Source organism: Pleurodeles waltl, chromosome 8 (assembly GCF_031143425.1).
Source record: "Pleurodeles waltl isolate 20211129_DDA chromosome 8, aPleWal1.hap1.20221129, whole genome shotgun sequence".
NCBI classification, from domain to species: domain Eukaryota; kingdom Metazoa; phylum Chordata; class Amphibia; order Caudata; family Salamandridae; genus Pleurodeles; species Pleurodeles waltl.
Genome location: NC_090447.1, coordinates 95,157,440 through 95,173,831, shown reverse-complemented (window position 1 = coordinate 95,173,831; position 16,392 = coordinate 95,157,440).

Here is a 16,392-nt window from a genome sequence, read left to right as displayed (position 1 = left end):
CGCGGCAGGGGTCACGATATGTTGCCAGAGTCTGAAAGATCATCTGGATGCGACAGCAACTAGCGATTACATCGCGGTTGAGACAGCGGATGGCCGCGTTCTCCCACCCGATCAGGTTTATGATTTAACAATTCAGATAGAGGGAGACGTGGAACGCATTATTAGTGTGATATTTTGGGATGAACTTACTCGTGATATCCTGTTGGCTGAGAGAGACTGGCCACCTGAACATGTCCGCAAGCTCCCACATGGGGAAGATGTCATTATGCCTTCTTTCTCCGATCTTGTTCCGGAGGCAGACAAAAAAGCCTATGCTGCTGTATGGGCTTTAGCGCAGGCACCTGCGTTATACTGTAATCATGTAGCTTGGGACAAGGACTCTCCTTGTCATGTTATTCCCGTTAGGTCAACACCGCACCCGCAACCACAATACCCTGTTAAACATGAAGCGAAAGCTCCGGTGACGGAGATACTGTCACAACTTGAATACCAGGGAGTGATTGAGCCCTGTACATCGGCAATGAATAATCCATTATTTCCCGTTGCAAAACCTGATCATTCATATAGAATAGTGGTTGATTATAGACACTTAAATAGTCATACACACACGTATGCTATACAAAATTCACACAGCACAGCGCTGCTAAACAATATAGTGCGTAAAAAATATAAAACTACATTGGATATATCTAATGGGTTTTTCTGCCAGAATTTAGCACATGAAAGTAGAGACCTAAGTGCATTTTTCTTTGGCTCTCAGAATGCTTTTGTCGTTTACCCCAAGGCTATAAAAACAGCCCAGGACTGTTTTCAGCCCGTGTAACATCAATCTTGCACGAGCTTGATTCCGATACATTGTCCTATGTGGGTGATATCTATCTCACTGACAACGCCCTCAACATTCATCTTGCGAGGGTCGATCGGATCATTTTGGGATTTGCAGCTTTCAGTTATAAATTTAATTTTAAGAAAAGCAAGATAGCCTTTCTTAGTGTATTGTTCCTGGGATATGAGCTATCAAACGAGGGGAAGAGCCTGGCCCCGCACTTCCTAGAAAAGTGTGCTCAGCTACAGCCTCCGAACACGCTTAAGAAATTACAGTCATTACTGGGTTTCTTTAATTTTGGCAGAACATATATTCCAGATTATGCTGAACGCATCAAGCCACTTTATGACTTAATTCAGCCCAATTTTTCTAGCAGACGATGGATGATTGAACACAGGCACATCCTTAGGGACCTACAATGGGACATGCTAGAAGCTAGACACTTATACACATGTGACAATAAAACAAATTTGGTCATCAGAATAATTTCTGGTGCCCTTGGATTTACCTATGTCACCTTTAATGAGGGTGACACGGTGCCGATAGCATACAAATCACATTTGTACTCCAATGCTGAGAAACGTTTTGCTCCTACAGAAAAGATTCTGACAGCAGTTCAGATGGCCGTCATAAAGGAGAGGCCACTTGCCCAGGGGAAACGCATTATTGTTGTCTCCCCGGTTCTGGCCTTAGAGACTGTCACTAAAGCAAGCGTTCCAAACGCTAAGGCATTACATCCACGCTGGATTCAATGGGCAACGTCTCTGACTACCACTGATGTTGATTATGTGTTTGACTCAAGACTTCAGGCACAAGAATTTCTCCAGTATGAACAGGAGTACCCCGCTCCTCTACATATATTGCCAATAGACCGTTATAATACCATCATTTATACTGACGGATCGGCACTGTGGGTACTAAACATCAATACTCGGCAGCTTGCGCAGCCGTGTGCGGGGTAATGGAAGACGGAGTTTTCCATCCTCACAATACCTACACTCAGACCTTAGGGGACTGCACAGCCCAGTTGGCTGAGCTTAAGGCTCTTCTTCTAGCGCTCGAACATTCTGAGCCAGGAACACAGACTTTGATCGTCTGTGATTCATATTACTGCGTCTAGTCATACAATGAATATCTCAATCATTGGAAACTGAACGGGTTTAGAGATTCTAAAGGGAACACCACTAAACACTGAATGTTGCTTATGCCACTATTCCTGGAGTTGGTGATCGAGTAATTCCTAATGAAGATCAGAGGTTAGGGCTGATTACGGCTGCACACGAAGGTGTCGCTTCTGCACATGCTGGTATACAGGCCACTATAACAATTCTACAACAACAATACTGGTGGCCTGGTCTATGCAGACGGACTAAACAGTATGTCCTTTGCTGTGACATTTGTCAACAAATTAAGGGCTTGAATATCAAACGCCCTCCGCAGACATCCCTCTTAGTATCAGACAAGCCACTCCAATGTGTGTACCTGGACCATTGTGGTCCCTTACAGCCTGATGGTGCATACAAATACATTTTAGTGGCTGTGGACTCCTGTTCTAGATTCCTGTGGGTATGGCCACAGCGGTCGGCTGACGCCCGGACTGTTATAAAAGATTTGCTGATCTTTATCGGTACATATGCGGTTGCAGCATTCCATTTGGACCAGGGCCCTGCATTTGCCTCTAAAGCTTTCAGGGACACCAGGAGGACGATGGGTGTTGAACTCCATTACTCCTCACCATACCATCCCGAGGGAAATTCGGTCGTGGAGAGGCGGAATTGTGATCTAAAGCAGTCCTTAACAGCTCGAGTATTAGGTTCAGGCCGCAGTTGGTTACATCACCTATATGGGGTCCAGAGAGCAGTGAATAATCTGCCAAGACGGTCCTTGGGGGGAAAGTCTCCATATGAGGTTCTCTTTGGGACACCTATGTATGTCCCAGATCTTGATGCCCCTGGTATGGTGGCAGCGGAAACACCATTTGACATAAAAGAACGTCTCACTGTTTTACAGGAGCTTCAACAATTTCATGATGATAAATCATCTGCAAGTGCTGGCACCTTGTGAATTGGAATTGGTGAAAACTTCGACTGGCTGGATTCCTAACGCTGGGGATCTGGTTCGTGAGAAGATTGTTGTGAAAAAAGAGTTCGGTCCATCACACAGAGCACCTGTACCGGTCTTGGGGATAAAAGGTACCAGGACTGTCATCCTTCCACCATTGTCTGGTTCTAAATCAAAGAGATTCATCTCCATTGATGACATCAAATTACACCATGTGGCCGATTCTTCACAGTAGACCAGGAGGTCCCTTGGGTCCCTTGGGTAGTTCCCGATCCCCTCTCACTACCCAACAGGACATCCATCTACATAGTAGGATGAATATCACTACTACTGACTATGCAACTATGTCAACTGCTGTTCCGGACACTTCCTCGACCATGGGGAGGGCGGAAAATGAACTTTTGTTGGTTCCAGTAACAACTTCGGTGACCACCCCGCTTCAGGAATTGGCTGTATTTTACACTAACACTTCCACGGCTAATAACGTTGTCTATCAAGAACTTCCACGAGCGGTGGATGAGAATTCACCGGGTCCTTTGTTTGCAGAGACTTCCTCTGGCTATTTTGTAGACATTGATGATTTTTCTTCGGATTCATCCTCAACTGACACTGACAAAATTTCGAGAAGTAACAAACTGTATCGATGGCTTAAGAAGAACTATTTCATATACCAGTGGAACTATCTATGGTTCTGTTTGACATTCATTGCATTGTTTTTATGGATTGGTTTTGTGACTGTTTTCTTTTTACTGATTAATGGTCACTATATTGCTGATCGCTCCTCTGTGGAGCCTGTTGATTAAATTTTAACATCACATCATTCTTCACATAAGGTCCGCCGTGATTTGTCCCCTGTCAATATTACAGCTATTCCAATTCCTGATGGGATTGTGTGGGACAAAGTTCCGTTCGATATATACGGGCCTACAGAAATAATTCAAATATCATACGTGTTCAAAATTTCAATGTCTGATGTTATTACACCTAATGTTGTCTCTGATGATTGGGATGTCCAAACAGTTGATTCAATGCTAAGTGAAATGAAGGACTACTCCGCTTTTGGAAGTGATGATGTATATGATTATACAATGAATTATGGGGAAATGTTCTGCTATAACAATTGGGGACATCACTACCTGCACCGTGCAACTAGATATAGGCCTCTCTTGAACTACACACAACAGTGTTCAACACCACAGGTGGGGAGTCCAAAGTATTACAGTGACAAATTCACATACTTTTCTGGGCATGATACAAAGAAAGCTGAATCGTATTATTTTAAATTACCTCCAGTGCAAATTAGAAAACTTTTGCTAACAGATACGAAATTGATTTATTCAGACCCCTTTGTTTCCCGGCTCTCGATTGAGGGTTACGAATATTGGAAGGACACTATCGATTTGAAAAGTGTATGGGGGACACAAGATTGGCAGATACAGAGAAGGGAGGCTTAGTTTCGAGCATGCTTGATTCCTGTGCCAATGATTTTTTTAAATGACACTATTGAGCAGACATCATGTCTAGGTTTAGCAAAAATTAAAGATCTAAACACGCCCAGTATCCCTACTCCGACAAAATTTAGAGATTGGCAACACTTTCTTAATGTTTCAGAGGACAGGCTAGATGCAATGGTCAAGGCTGGTGCTTATAATTCTTCACTTTCCCGTCCCGGCGGATGGTTGGTGTGGCCCACCGACACTGATGAGTGTCAAAAGCGTTTTTTGAACTCTTCAGGGGGTTTTTCCATTCACAGGCCTGACCCTCGCTTTCTATCAGGTCAACATACAGGTATAATTACAACATACAGTGTGGGTATGCTGTGCCAGCAATGGGTGCAGACAAACACTTTAACAGCGGTTAAACAACACCTGAACACTCTTTCTGACAGTATAGACTTACAGGATTTCCTATTAGGTCCTAGGAAACAACGCTCGAAACGTTTTTTATATGCTATGTACAATAAAATTTGGAAACTTTCCCAAATTGAGGCTGCTGCACGTTTAAGGCAACTTGATAAGGAGAATTTGGAAAAAACATTGGCTGTTGTCGACAATGGCATGAACACGCTGTCCAACAGGATTTATTCACTGTCAAATATAGTGTCGTCTGCTATTGATATCACTCAGACTGACTTGTCCCGGTTATATCATGGGCAAACACAGCTACGTTCCATCATGCAGCTGGGTTGGGCATTACAGACACTGAAAAGTGGCCACATTCCATGGAAGTACATTAATGGGAGTGAACTATTTGCTGCTTTTAATTTGTCCAGGGAACAAGAAACAATGGCTAAAAGGGAGGCTCGTTTCACCCTGCTTCAAGTAGAGAAGTTAGATAAGTGGCCTTTCACGGTAGCAAAGAGTCCTTCAACTATCTGGCTCTTACACGGCATTATTAATTTACCGTTTTCGACCTTTCGTTTCTCGAGCTGCCTGAAACATCTTGCAGTGGGACGATATTAACGGCTAGGAGATAGCTTTATTAAAGAAGAGTGGGAGTTGCCCTCTGAGTATCGATGTTTGAACGGTGAACAGGAGGTCTTTCTTAGCGGAAGTGAATGTTAGACTGCTGTTCGTCATTCTATGATATGCAAACAGGTGTCTCTTCACGGTCTTTGCAATGCAGGGGTCGCGAATTTGGCCTGTTTTCTGAAGGGTACTCCCATCCTCTTGATTCGTTCAGTGTTTCATGTACTTTCTAATGGAAGTTATGTTCTACTTAACGATGAAAGCTGTCGCAGCTTGCGACCTGGAATTGCCTACGCAATCTCAGTCACAAAGGTCGTTATGTGCAAAAGAGACGTATGCTCTCCAGATTGCGAGATCATCAGCCGAGATACAATCCCTTTTAAATACCGATTTCCCCAAATACTTTGGAGAGCTGGTATCCAGAATATTCAATGTGTGAAGCACAACTGGGATTGTTCATTTCTTTAAGGTTGTCGGGTCTGGTTTCGTGTCCATCTTCCAGACTGTCTTCGGAGTCATCCCATCAGCCATCCATTCTCTCTTTTCCAGTGTGTTTGGTGGCTTTCCAATTATTTTGGCTTTAATTGACGGACTACTACTGCTATTTTTTCTGATTCGCGGTGGTTGTTTCTTTCCAGCAACAAAGAGCAATGGAGCTGCTCCCGTCAACCCCACTGTGCCGTGAACGCATGGTTCGGATCTTCGGTACACCTTTGCTGGTGGAACTGGAGTTTGACTGGTCATTATCATTCCGGCCTCTACTCTGGTGTGTACAACCGGTATTCCGCTGCATATGGTGTTTCTTTGAACATCTGCCTATGGTCTGTCTTGCTGTTGCACCAACATCTCCTGTGGACCACGCACTGCTGATGACCCCGATGAGGGTTCATACACGGTCATGCCCCGTGAAACTGAGGTTGCTCCGCGAGGCCGGCTATGAGCCTTCTGTTATAAGATCTAACATGGATGAGGACGCTGCAGCAAGTATCGATACACTGGCGAATGTGGCTCACTTCTGCTCTGTGGATCCGTTTGTCCGTCCAGCAATAGATTTCTCTTCAGGCGATGTTGACTCATTTTTGAGATCCTTGAATGGTGACTTCGATGACATTCTTCAAGATCCTGCATATAACACATGATTTGATGAATTTGCTTACCATTTCCCGGTTCCAAACTATGCGATTATACTAAAAGTTTGCTGTACTTGTCATGGTTGATATGAACATCTCTGTATGTTTTTTAAACGAATTTAACACACAGAAATTATTTTATCATTAGCTACATTTATTAGCTTGAGTTTTCGTTTTTAGTTTTTTGGCTTTTAGTTCAGAAGCAGCTTTTTTAGCGTTTGGGTTACTTTACCTTCATCATACCTGTTACGGCAATGGGGAGGGTGTAGTGAATCCTAGTTTGTTTTAACGGGATAACAGGAGTTAGCTTAGCCATAGGCTTGTAAACTCGTGCCCCCGTCACCTAGTGACTTTTAACCTACTTAGCTTGCTCTGTCTTAGTCCATTTAATTATTTATTTCCTTTAAGATGGCGGCCTTGTTTATAGTTAGGCCACTTGTTATGGGTTCTATTATCAGTGTCACTGCGCCAAGGCGTCAAGATCAAGCACGAAAGACAAACATACAGTAGGTATTCACACTTAGGGATTTTCCCTCTCTATACTTTCGAGGGATTGTTGATATTAATTGCCGTCCCAAGCATGCCTGTTATCTATTGTTATGAATAACACTTATGTCAGGGGACATTGTAGATCTGTATAAATACATCACACTTTAGACAGATAATCAGAGGGATTACGACCAGAGGGCATCGCCACCATCGCCACCATCGCTGATACCAATGCTGCAGTCATCTTGACGCTGACCCAGTCTTCGTGTCCCTGCGGAGTCTGAGATAGAGACCTCATTCCAAGGTAACGAGAGTTGGGGGCTCCTCTCATGGACACGGCTTTGGCAGATTAGGTTTAACGAACCCATCTCTCTTTTAGGTAGGAGGTTAGACCTATTCTCCTTAGGGTACTAGGGCTTATTCCATCTTATACATATACGTATATTTCTTTCATATATTGCACAATGGTGGGGGTCTTTATAACAATGACTCTCTTCTTCACAATATTGTTGCTTGGTATATTCATTATCCTAATCATTGCAGTTATGCTGAATAAAAACTATTATAACTTCACTGCATCTGTGTTATTGCCTTTGTTTGTATGAGACATAATAAATCTGTGAGAAAAGGGTAATTTCTGTTTAACCACGACAACCCTGAGAGATCTTACTTTGAGTCCATGCGTAAGCGACTGCTACAAATCACCTTTTACTATTATGTTTCTGGTGAGGTACTGTTAGTAAGCCGGTAAGGTTTGGATAACAGTTACAACTAGTTGTAGGAAATAACTTACTCGCCTACAAACGAAAGTACTGTCATCCTGAGACCAGCAGTCTTGCTCAGAGCAAGTGTCCAAACTACGACAGCAGGGGGAAGATTCCGTCGACCCATGGGAGATTTCTTCAGAGCTTCTGGTGCAGGGTGAAGGCAGGCTACCCCCAGAACATGCACCACCAGGAAACAGTCGAGAAATCCGGCAGGATTAGGCTCTACAATTTTGCTGGTAGTCGTCTTGCTACTTTGTTGCGGTTTTGCAGGCGTCCTGGAGCAGTCAGCAGTCAATCCTTGGTAGAAGGTGAAGAGGGAGATGCAGAGGAACTCTGGTGAGCTCTTGTATTCATCATCTGAAGAATTCCCCAAAGCAGAGACCCTAAATAGCCAGAAAAGGAGGTTTGTCTACCAAGGAAAGAGGATTGGCTACCAAGAGAGGTAAGAGCCTATCAGAAGGAGCCTCTGACATCACCTGCTGGCACTGGCCACTCAGAGCAGTCCAGTGTGCCCCCCAACACCTCTGTTTCCAAGATGGCAGAGGTCTGGGACACACTGAAGGAGCTCTGGACACCTCCCCTGGGAGGTACTGGTCAGGGGAGTGGTCACTCCCCTTTCCTTTGTCCAGTTTCGCGCCAGAGCTGGGCTGGGGGATCCCTGAACCGGTGTAGACTGGTTTATGGAGAGATGGGCACTATCTGTGCCCATCAAAGCATTTCCAGAGGCTGGGGGACGCTACTCCTCCCCAGCCCTTCACACCTATTTCCAAAGGGAGAGGGTGTAACACCCTCTCTCAGAGGAAATCCTTTGTTCTGCCTTCCTGGGCCAGGGCTGCCTGGAACCCAGGAGGGAAGAAACCTGTCTGCGGGGTTGGCAGCAGCAGCAGCTGCAGTGGAGACCCTGGAAAGGCAGTTTGGCAGTACCCGGGTTCTGTGCTAGAGACCCGGGGGATCATGGAATTTTCCCCCCAATACCAGAATGGTATTGGGGTGACAATTCCATGATCTTAGAAATATTACATGGCCATGTTCGGAGTTACCATTGTGACGCTATACATAGGCAGTGACCTATGGATAGTGCATGCGTGTAATGGTGTCCCCGCACTCACAAAGTCCGGGGAATTTGACCTGAATGATGTGGGGGCACCTTGGCTAGTAACAGGGTGCCCACACACTAAGGGGGTCATTCTGACCTCGGCGGTAAAAGGCCCTTACCGCCGGTCAGAAGACCGCCATCATACCGCCGCGGCCGCGGTAAACCGCCACGGTCATTCTGACCTCCAACTGCCAAACCGCCGAAAACCCGACATCCACGGAAGGCCGCCTCATCAGCGGGCAGCGAAAAACTGGAGATGACCAAACCTCCACCGCCACGCCAACACAAACACGCCCATGCCATTACGACCCACGAATCCACGCGGCGGTCTTTCAACCGCGGTATTCCATTGGCGGTACACACCGCTGCGCTCAAAATACACACACATCTCCAAAACACAGCCACATTGGACAATTCGAAATACACACACCTGATACACATACACACACCACTCCCACACACCCATTACAATATAAAACACACATCCACATCACCCACAAACCCCCACATATCGAAATTCTGAGAGAAGGCGCAATACAAAGATAGAGAGCACAGGGAACGCAAACCACAACACACACAGGAACCCAACATCATCAACCACACCACATCTACGCACACATCACCACACACCACCACTCACATCACCACAAACACCACCCCACACCTCATCCACACCACCCCATGGCACCCCAAAGACACCCCAGGTTTTCGGACCAAGAACTCAGGGTCATGGTGGAGGAAATAATAAGGGTAGAGCCCGAGCTCTTCGGCACACAGGTGCAACACACCACAATAGCCAGGAAGGCGGAGCTATGGCAAAGGATCGTCGACAGGGTCAACGCTGTGGGACAGCATCCCAGAAACCGGGAAGACATCCGAAAGCGCTGGAACGACCTACGGGGTAAGGTACGGTCGATGGTCTCAAGGCACAACATCGCTGTGCAGAAGACTGGCGGCGGACCACCACCCTCTCCTCCCGAATTCACAGCATGGGAGCAAGAGGTCTTGAACATCCTGCGGGCCTCGCTGGAGTAGGCGGAGGAATGGACTCTGGTAAGTCTAATCTCAACTACTCCCCCCCCCAACCACCAGCATGCCAACCCACACCCCCACCCTCACCCCCAACCCCCCAGCACACATCCTCCCTGCCAATGTCTCACCAGCACAACCCACCCAACCCAAAACCAAACCCTGAATGCCAACACAAACCATGGACACCCATCACCTATGTATGACCACTGCACATACCAATCCCCCCCCACAAACCACCCTCACAACTCCTCCCACAAGGGAATGCCAGCACTGGGGGACAAGGGCACCCACAAATCGCACGCCATGGAACACACAGAAGCAATAACCATACTCTTTTACCCCTGCAGGGCCCGAACGCCAACACACCGGCCAGGAGGGTCCAGATTTGTCCATCCCACCCCCAGAACAGGCCCCCAGTGAGGACAGCAGCTCTGTCGACCTAGAACCTGATGACCAGCCCGGACCATCGGGGACCTCTGGACAGTCGGTTCCCCACACACAGACACAGGCCACAGCAGACCTAACCCCCTCTGGGAATATCAGCACAGCTCCCACCCAGCGGGCCCATGCCTCTGTCTCCAGGACAGGTCAATCAGCGGTGTGTCCGCCACTACAGGGCACCCAGGCTGACCCAACACCCCAACAACAACAGGGACCTGGGGGCAGTGGTAGTGGGCACACCGTCCAGGGGACAGAGGCCCGGGGAAACAGGGGAACTGGGAGGGCTGCAGTGCGACAGGGGGGGGAGGACAGGCCCAGGGAACCGACTCTCCAAGAGGCCCTCACCACCATCATGGGAGCATACCACCACTCCCAGGAGACGATGGCGACGGTACTGGCCAGGTTCCAGGAGATCCAGGCACAGCAGGAAGAACGGTACATGGGGTACAGAGAGGAGCTCAGGAACATCGTCCTGGCCCTCAACCAAATAGTCACCACATTGCGGGACCATGTGGCACCCCAAAGGGCCCCTGTTACCAGCCTGGACCAGGAACAGCCTACCACCTCCGCCGGCGCTAGTGGACAGGAGGCCCCCACACAACGACAGGCCACCAGAACCCCACCTCCTGCTGAAGATCAACCACCCCGCAAGAGGAACCTGAGATCACAAAGGAAGACAGAGTAGGATGCCAAGACCCCCGCCAGCATAAGATACCCCCTGATGTCATTCCACTGTCCCACATTGTCACCCTGTCCAACCTTGAACTGCCCCTGCTCCATCCTTCCACAGGCATATGGACAATGCAACTGTGCGACTGAGAACTGGACTCTGCCATGGACATTACTCCACCCCCACCCATCACCGTTTTACTATCATGGACCTATATGTAGCACTTAAAATAAATCACTAATTGCACTTAAAAAACTCAGGAGTCTGCTTGTATTCTTAACAAATGTATTACACATAACGGTTCAAAAATGTTCAGTTACATTGTGATGACAACATACCAATGTCAATGTGCTTTACTCCATGGGCAAACAAAGCAGAAGTCACGCAGTGGGTCATACAGCTCTGAAAAGGGAAGGGAAAGTCACAATTCAGTTTAAAGGAACTGGGGGGAAACACAGAAAGTAGAGATGCAGGAGGCCTGAAGTAAATGTAAAATGGTGTGGGGGATTCTTACCTGTGTGCTACTGAAAATACTGTTGTATAACTGTGTCCCTGTTGTCCGTGTCGTCCCCGTCGCCTTCCTCCTCTTCACTCTCCACAGGCTCCACAGCTGCTACAACACCACCATCTGGACCATCCTCCTGCAGGAAAGGCACCTGGCGTCGCAATGCAAGATTGTGAAGCATACAGCAGGCCACGATGATCTGGCACACCTTCTTTGGTGAGTACATTAGGGATCCACCTGTCATATGCAGGCACCTAAACCTGGCCTTCAGGAGGCCGAAGGTCCTTTCTATGATCCTCCTAGATCGCCCGTGGGCCTCATTGTACCGTTCCTCTGCCCTGGTCCGGGGATTCCTCACTGGGGTCAGTAGCCACGGCAGGTTGGGGTAACCAGAGTCACCTATTAGCCACACACGTTGTCTCTGTAGCTGTTCCATCACATAGGGGATGCTGCTATTTCGCATAACATACGCGTCATGCACTGACCCAGGGAACTTGGCATTTACATGGGAGATGTACTGGTCAGCCAAACAGACCACCTGCACATTCATAGAATGGTAATTTTTCCTGTTTCTGTACACCTGCTCATCGTCTTTTGGGGGTACTAAGGCCACATGGGTCCCATCAATGGCACCAATAATGTTGGGGATATGTCCAAGGGCATAGAAATCACCCTTCACAGTGGCCAAATCACCCTCCTCAGGGAAAACAATGTAGCTCCGCATGTATTTCGTCAGGGCAGACAACACTCTGGACAAAATCTTAGAAAACATAGGCTGAGACATCCCTGATGACATGGCCACTGTTGTCTGAAAAGACCCACTTGCCAAAAAATGGAGGACTGACAGAACCTGCACCAGAGGGGGAATTCCTGTGGGTTGGCGGATGGGGGACATCAGTGCTGGCTCCAGCTGGGCACACAGTTCATGTATAGTGGCTCGGTCAAGTCGGTATCGAAGTATTATATGACGTTCCTCCATTGTCGACAGGTCCACCAGCGGTCGGTACACAGGAGGATTCCTCCTTCTCCTCGCAAGTCCCAGAGGATGGTGCCTAGGAAGGACACCATGGAGTACAGAGTCAAGCAACCCACAGGTACGTAACTACAGCTTGCACAGTACACAAATCGCTATGCATTGAATGGCTTGTATGAGTGGCAATGCAAGGCCTAGGCCTGTGTGACGCAGTAGAAATTAAGCCATGTGGGCCCTTGAAATGGCGTCTGCCTGACCTGAGAAGTGTGACAGTGGGATGTGAGGTCAATGCGCTGGTGTGACACACCGTGGCGGTAGGCGGTCGAAGACCGCGGCGCCAAGCCGCATTGGTTAACATTGAACCCTATGGGTTTCACGAGCCAATGACTAGGTGCGCCGGTGGCCGCGGTACGCACCGCGGCGGTACGCACCGCCGCGGGCGTGACCGCCATTTTCTATCTGATTAATCACTCGAGACCTGATCATCCACAGGAGAGGACCTACACTGCAAGTGCTGCTGTGAACTCGGTCTGGAAGAGACAATGGCTGCTGCGACTGGGGAAAGGGCCCCTGCCTTCACTACAGAAGAGTTGGAGAAACTTGTGGGTGGGGTCCTGCCCCAGTATGCGCTACTCTACGGTCCTCCAGACCAACAGGTAAGTACACTGTGTGCACGTTGAATGGGCTATGCCTGGGTTTTGGATGGTGGATGTAAGATGGTGGGGTGGGGAGAGAATGAGGAGTGCAAGGCACGACAGATGAGAGCATGTGCCACATGGCAAGGTTGGGGGGGGGCAATCAAATCTAACATGCAGAGAATTAATGATATTTACTTTTCCACCCTGTACATGTCAAATAGGTCAGCGCCCATCAGAAAGTCGACATTTGGCATGCCATCGCCAAGGACGTCCGGGACCTGGGGGTCCACAACAGACGGGGCACCCACTGCCGAAAGAGGTGGGAGGACATCCGCCGCGGGACCAGGAAGACCGCCGAGTCTCTGCTGGGGATGGCCTCCCAACGTAGGAGGGGTGCCAGCAGACAATTGACCCCCCTGATGTCCCGGATCCTGGCGGTGGCCTACCCCGATTTGGATGGGCGCGTGAGGACATCACAGCAGACACAAGGGGGTGAGTACCAGTACATTCAGCTATCTTTACACGCAGTGGAGGTGTCTGGGTGGGGGAGGGTGACATTAGGCCAGGGCGCTTTCTGTAGTGTAGTCCCCTCCTTTAGCCATGGCCCTGTGCCCCCGCCCCCAACCTCTGTAGGCTGCCAAGTACAGCAATCGATGGTCCAGCATTACCCATGTGCGCATTTGTTGTCCATTGACCTGTTGGCCTAGTCACAAGTACTGAGTATTGTACCCCGATTGCGCAGCGTAGTGCATGAGGCTACTGTATCTGTCCTCTCCGCCAACGCTGTTGACAATGCATGCACTCAACCTGTCTTTATGTCTACCCCCACCCTTTTTCTTTATCTTCTTGTGCATGTGTGCATTAGCATCATCAGGCGGAGGAGAATTGGCATCGGAGCACGAGGGAGCTGCAACTCACAAGGCCCCGGTGGGCCATGGTACAGACACCGAGGTCACCAGTGATACGGAGGGCGAGGGGAGCCTCACAACGGGGACCCGTGGTGACACCAGCGACACCGACACGTCCTCGGATGGGAGCTCCCTAGCGGTGGCGGCAACATCTGGGCCCCCCGCCTCAACAGGTACAGCCGCCACCCAGCGCACCAGCTCCGCCCTCCCAGCAGCCCCTCAGCCTTCGCTCCGTGCCCGCTCGCCCAAGAAGGCGGGCATCACCTTCGCCCCAGGCACCTCAGGCCCTGCCCCTGTTACCCCTGCTGCCCTCAGTGAGGAGGTCATTGACCTCCTACAGACCATCATTGTTGGGCAGTCTACCCTTTTGAATGCCATCCAGGGGGTAGAGAGGGAGGTGCATCGGAGCAATGCATACCTGGAGGGCATTCATTCGGGTCAGGCTGCCCATCAACGATCGTTCACTGCTCTGGCCTCAGCACTGACGGCAGCCATTGTCCCCGTTTCCAGCCTCCCTCTACTAACTGCCTCCACCCTGTCTCTGTCTCCTGTTCCTCAGCCTATCCCATCCACACCATCTGACCAGCCTGCACACACCTCAACACCCAAGGGCAGCTCATCCAGACATAAGCACCACAGATCCCACAAGCATTCACCCAAGCAACACCCAGGTGCAGACATGGCAACAGTCACTACCACCTCTGTGTCCCCCTCCTCCTCGTCTCCCTCCTCCCTCCCTGTGACGTCTCCACTCACACCTGCATGCACACCACCATCAGCCAGTACTTCCACCACCAGCACACCCTCCAGTACAGTCCGCACACGTGCAGTCACCACCCCCACTGCCATTTACACGTCCCCTGTGCCCTCTCCCACTGTGTCTGTCACCCCCTCTTCCAAGACACACAAACGCAGGCAGCCACCCACCCAACAGCCAACCACCTCACCACAGCCTACGTCACAAGCACCTGCACCCACAGACAGCACACCTGACTCTCCTACAACCACATCCTCTTCCTCCACTCCCATAACCACTAAACCCACCCTTTACCTTGGTCCTAAAAAACTTTACCTCTCCACTGTTAACCTCTTTGCCCCACCTGACCCACCCCCTCCATCTGGGAAGAGTCCCAAGAGCACCTCAGCCACCACCAGCCCTGCTTCAAGTCTCAACATTGTGCATGGGTTTTGGAGTCCACCCTTTCCCAGCAGTGACACATCGGTCAGCAGCAAGGGGACAGCCAGCCCCCCCCTGGCAAGAGGACCCGTAAAGTCAAGGGCCGCCACGAGAAGGCTGACACGGCTGCCCCCAAGGAGTAAAGTCCTGGGCCGTCACCTGCCACAACATCCAGGGGAGGCAAGGGCCAGAGAGCCTCATCTAAGGAGGGCAAGGGCAGCAGGGCGGAGAAGTCAGCCAGCAGGGGTGCGGACCAGGAGGGCCCCACAAGCCCCATCCCGGGTGTGACGGAGGACACCCACGGGCCCAGGACTCCGTCACAGAAGGGTCCAGCAACTGGACGGTCGGAGGGCGACTAAGCAGGGAGTCCTGGCCAGGTCAGGCTCCCTTGAAAGACACGACAAGCACCGCTGAAGAGGGCCCGCCGTGCAGAAGGGCACCGCTGAAGAGGGCCCCGCCGTGAAGATAAGCACCGCTGAAGAGGGCCCCGCCGTGAAGACAGGCACCGCTGAAGAGGGCCCCGCCGTGAAGATAGGCACCGCTGAAGAGGGCCCCGCCGTGAAGATAGGCACCGCTGAAGAGGGCCCCGCCGTGAGGAGCACCGCTGAACAGGGCCCCGCCAAGACAGGCCCCGCTGAACAAGGCCCTGCCGTCTCAAGCACTGCTCCGCTGGGCCCTTCCTGTCAAGCACCGCTCCGCTGGGCCCCGCTGTCTCAAGCACTGCTCCGCTGGGCCCTTCCTGTCAAGCACCGCTCCGCTGGGCCCCGCCGTCTCAAGCACCGCTCCGCTGGGCCCCGCCGTCTCAAGCACCGCTCCGCTGGGCCCTTCCTGTCAAGCACCGCTCCGCTGGGCCCTGTCGTCTCAAGCACCGCTCCGCTGGGCCCCGCTGTCTCAAGCACCGCTCCGCTGGGCCCCGCCGTCTCAAGCACCGCTCCGCTGAGCCCTTCCTGTCAAGCACCGCTCCGCTGGGCCCTGCCGTCTCAAGCACCGCTCCGCTGGGCCCCGACGTCTCAAGCACCGCTCCGCTGGGCCCTTCCTGTCAAGCACCGCTCCGCTGGGCCCCGCCGTCTCAAGCACCGCTGGCCCATTGACAGTGCTGGTTCCGTGTCGAGCTAGTGTTCACGTTGCACTCTGGGCACCATGCCTCCTCCAATACCTGTGGAGTCTGTAATCCACCTGATGGCCTATGTGTCTGCACTCCCCAGGATGGC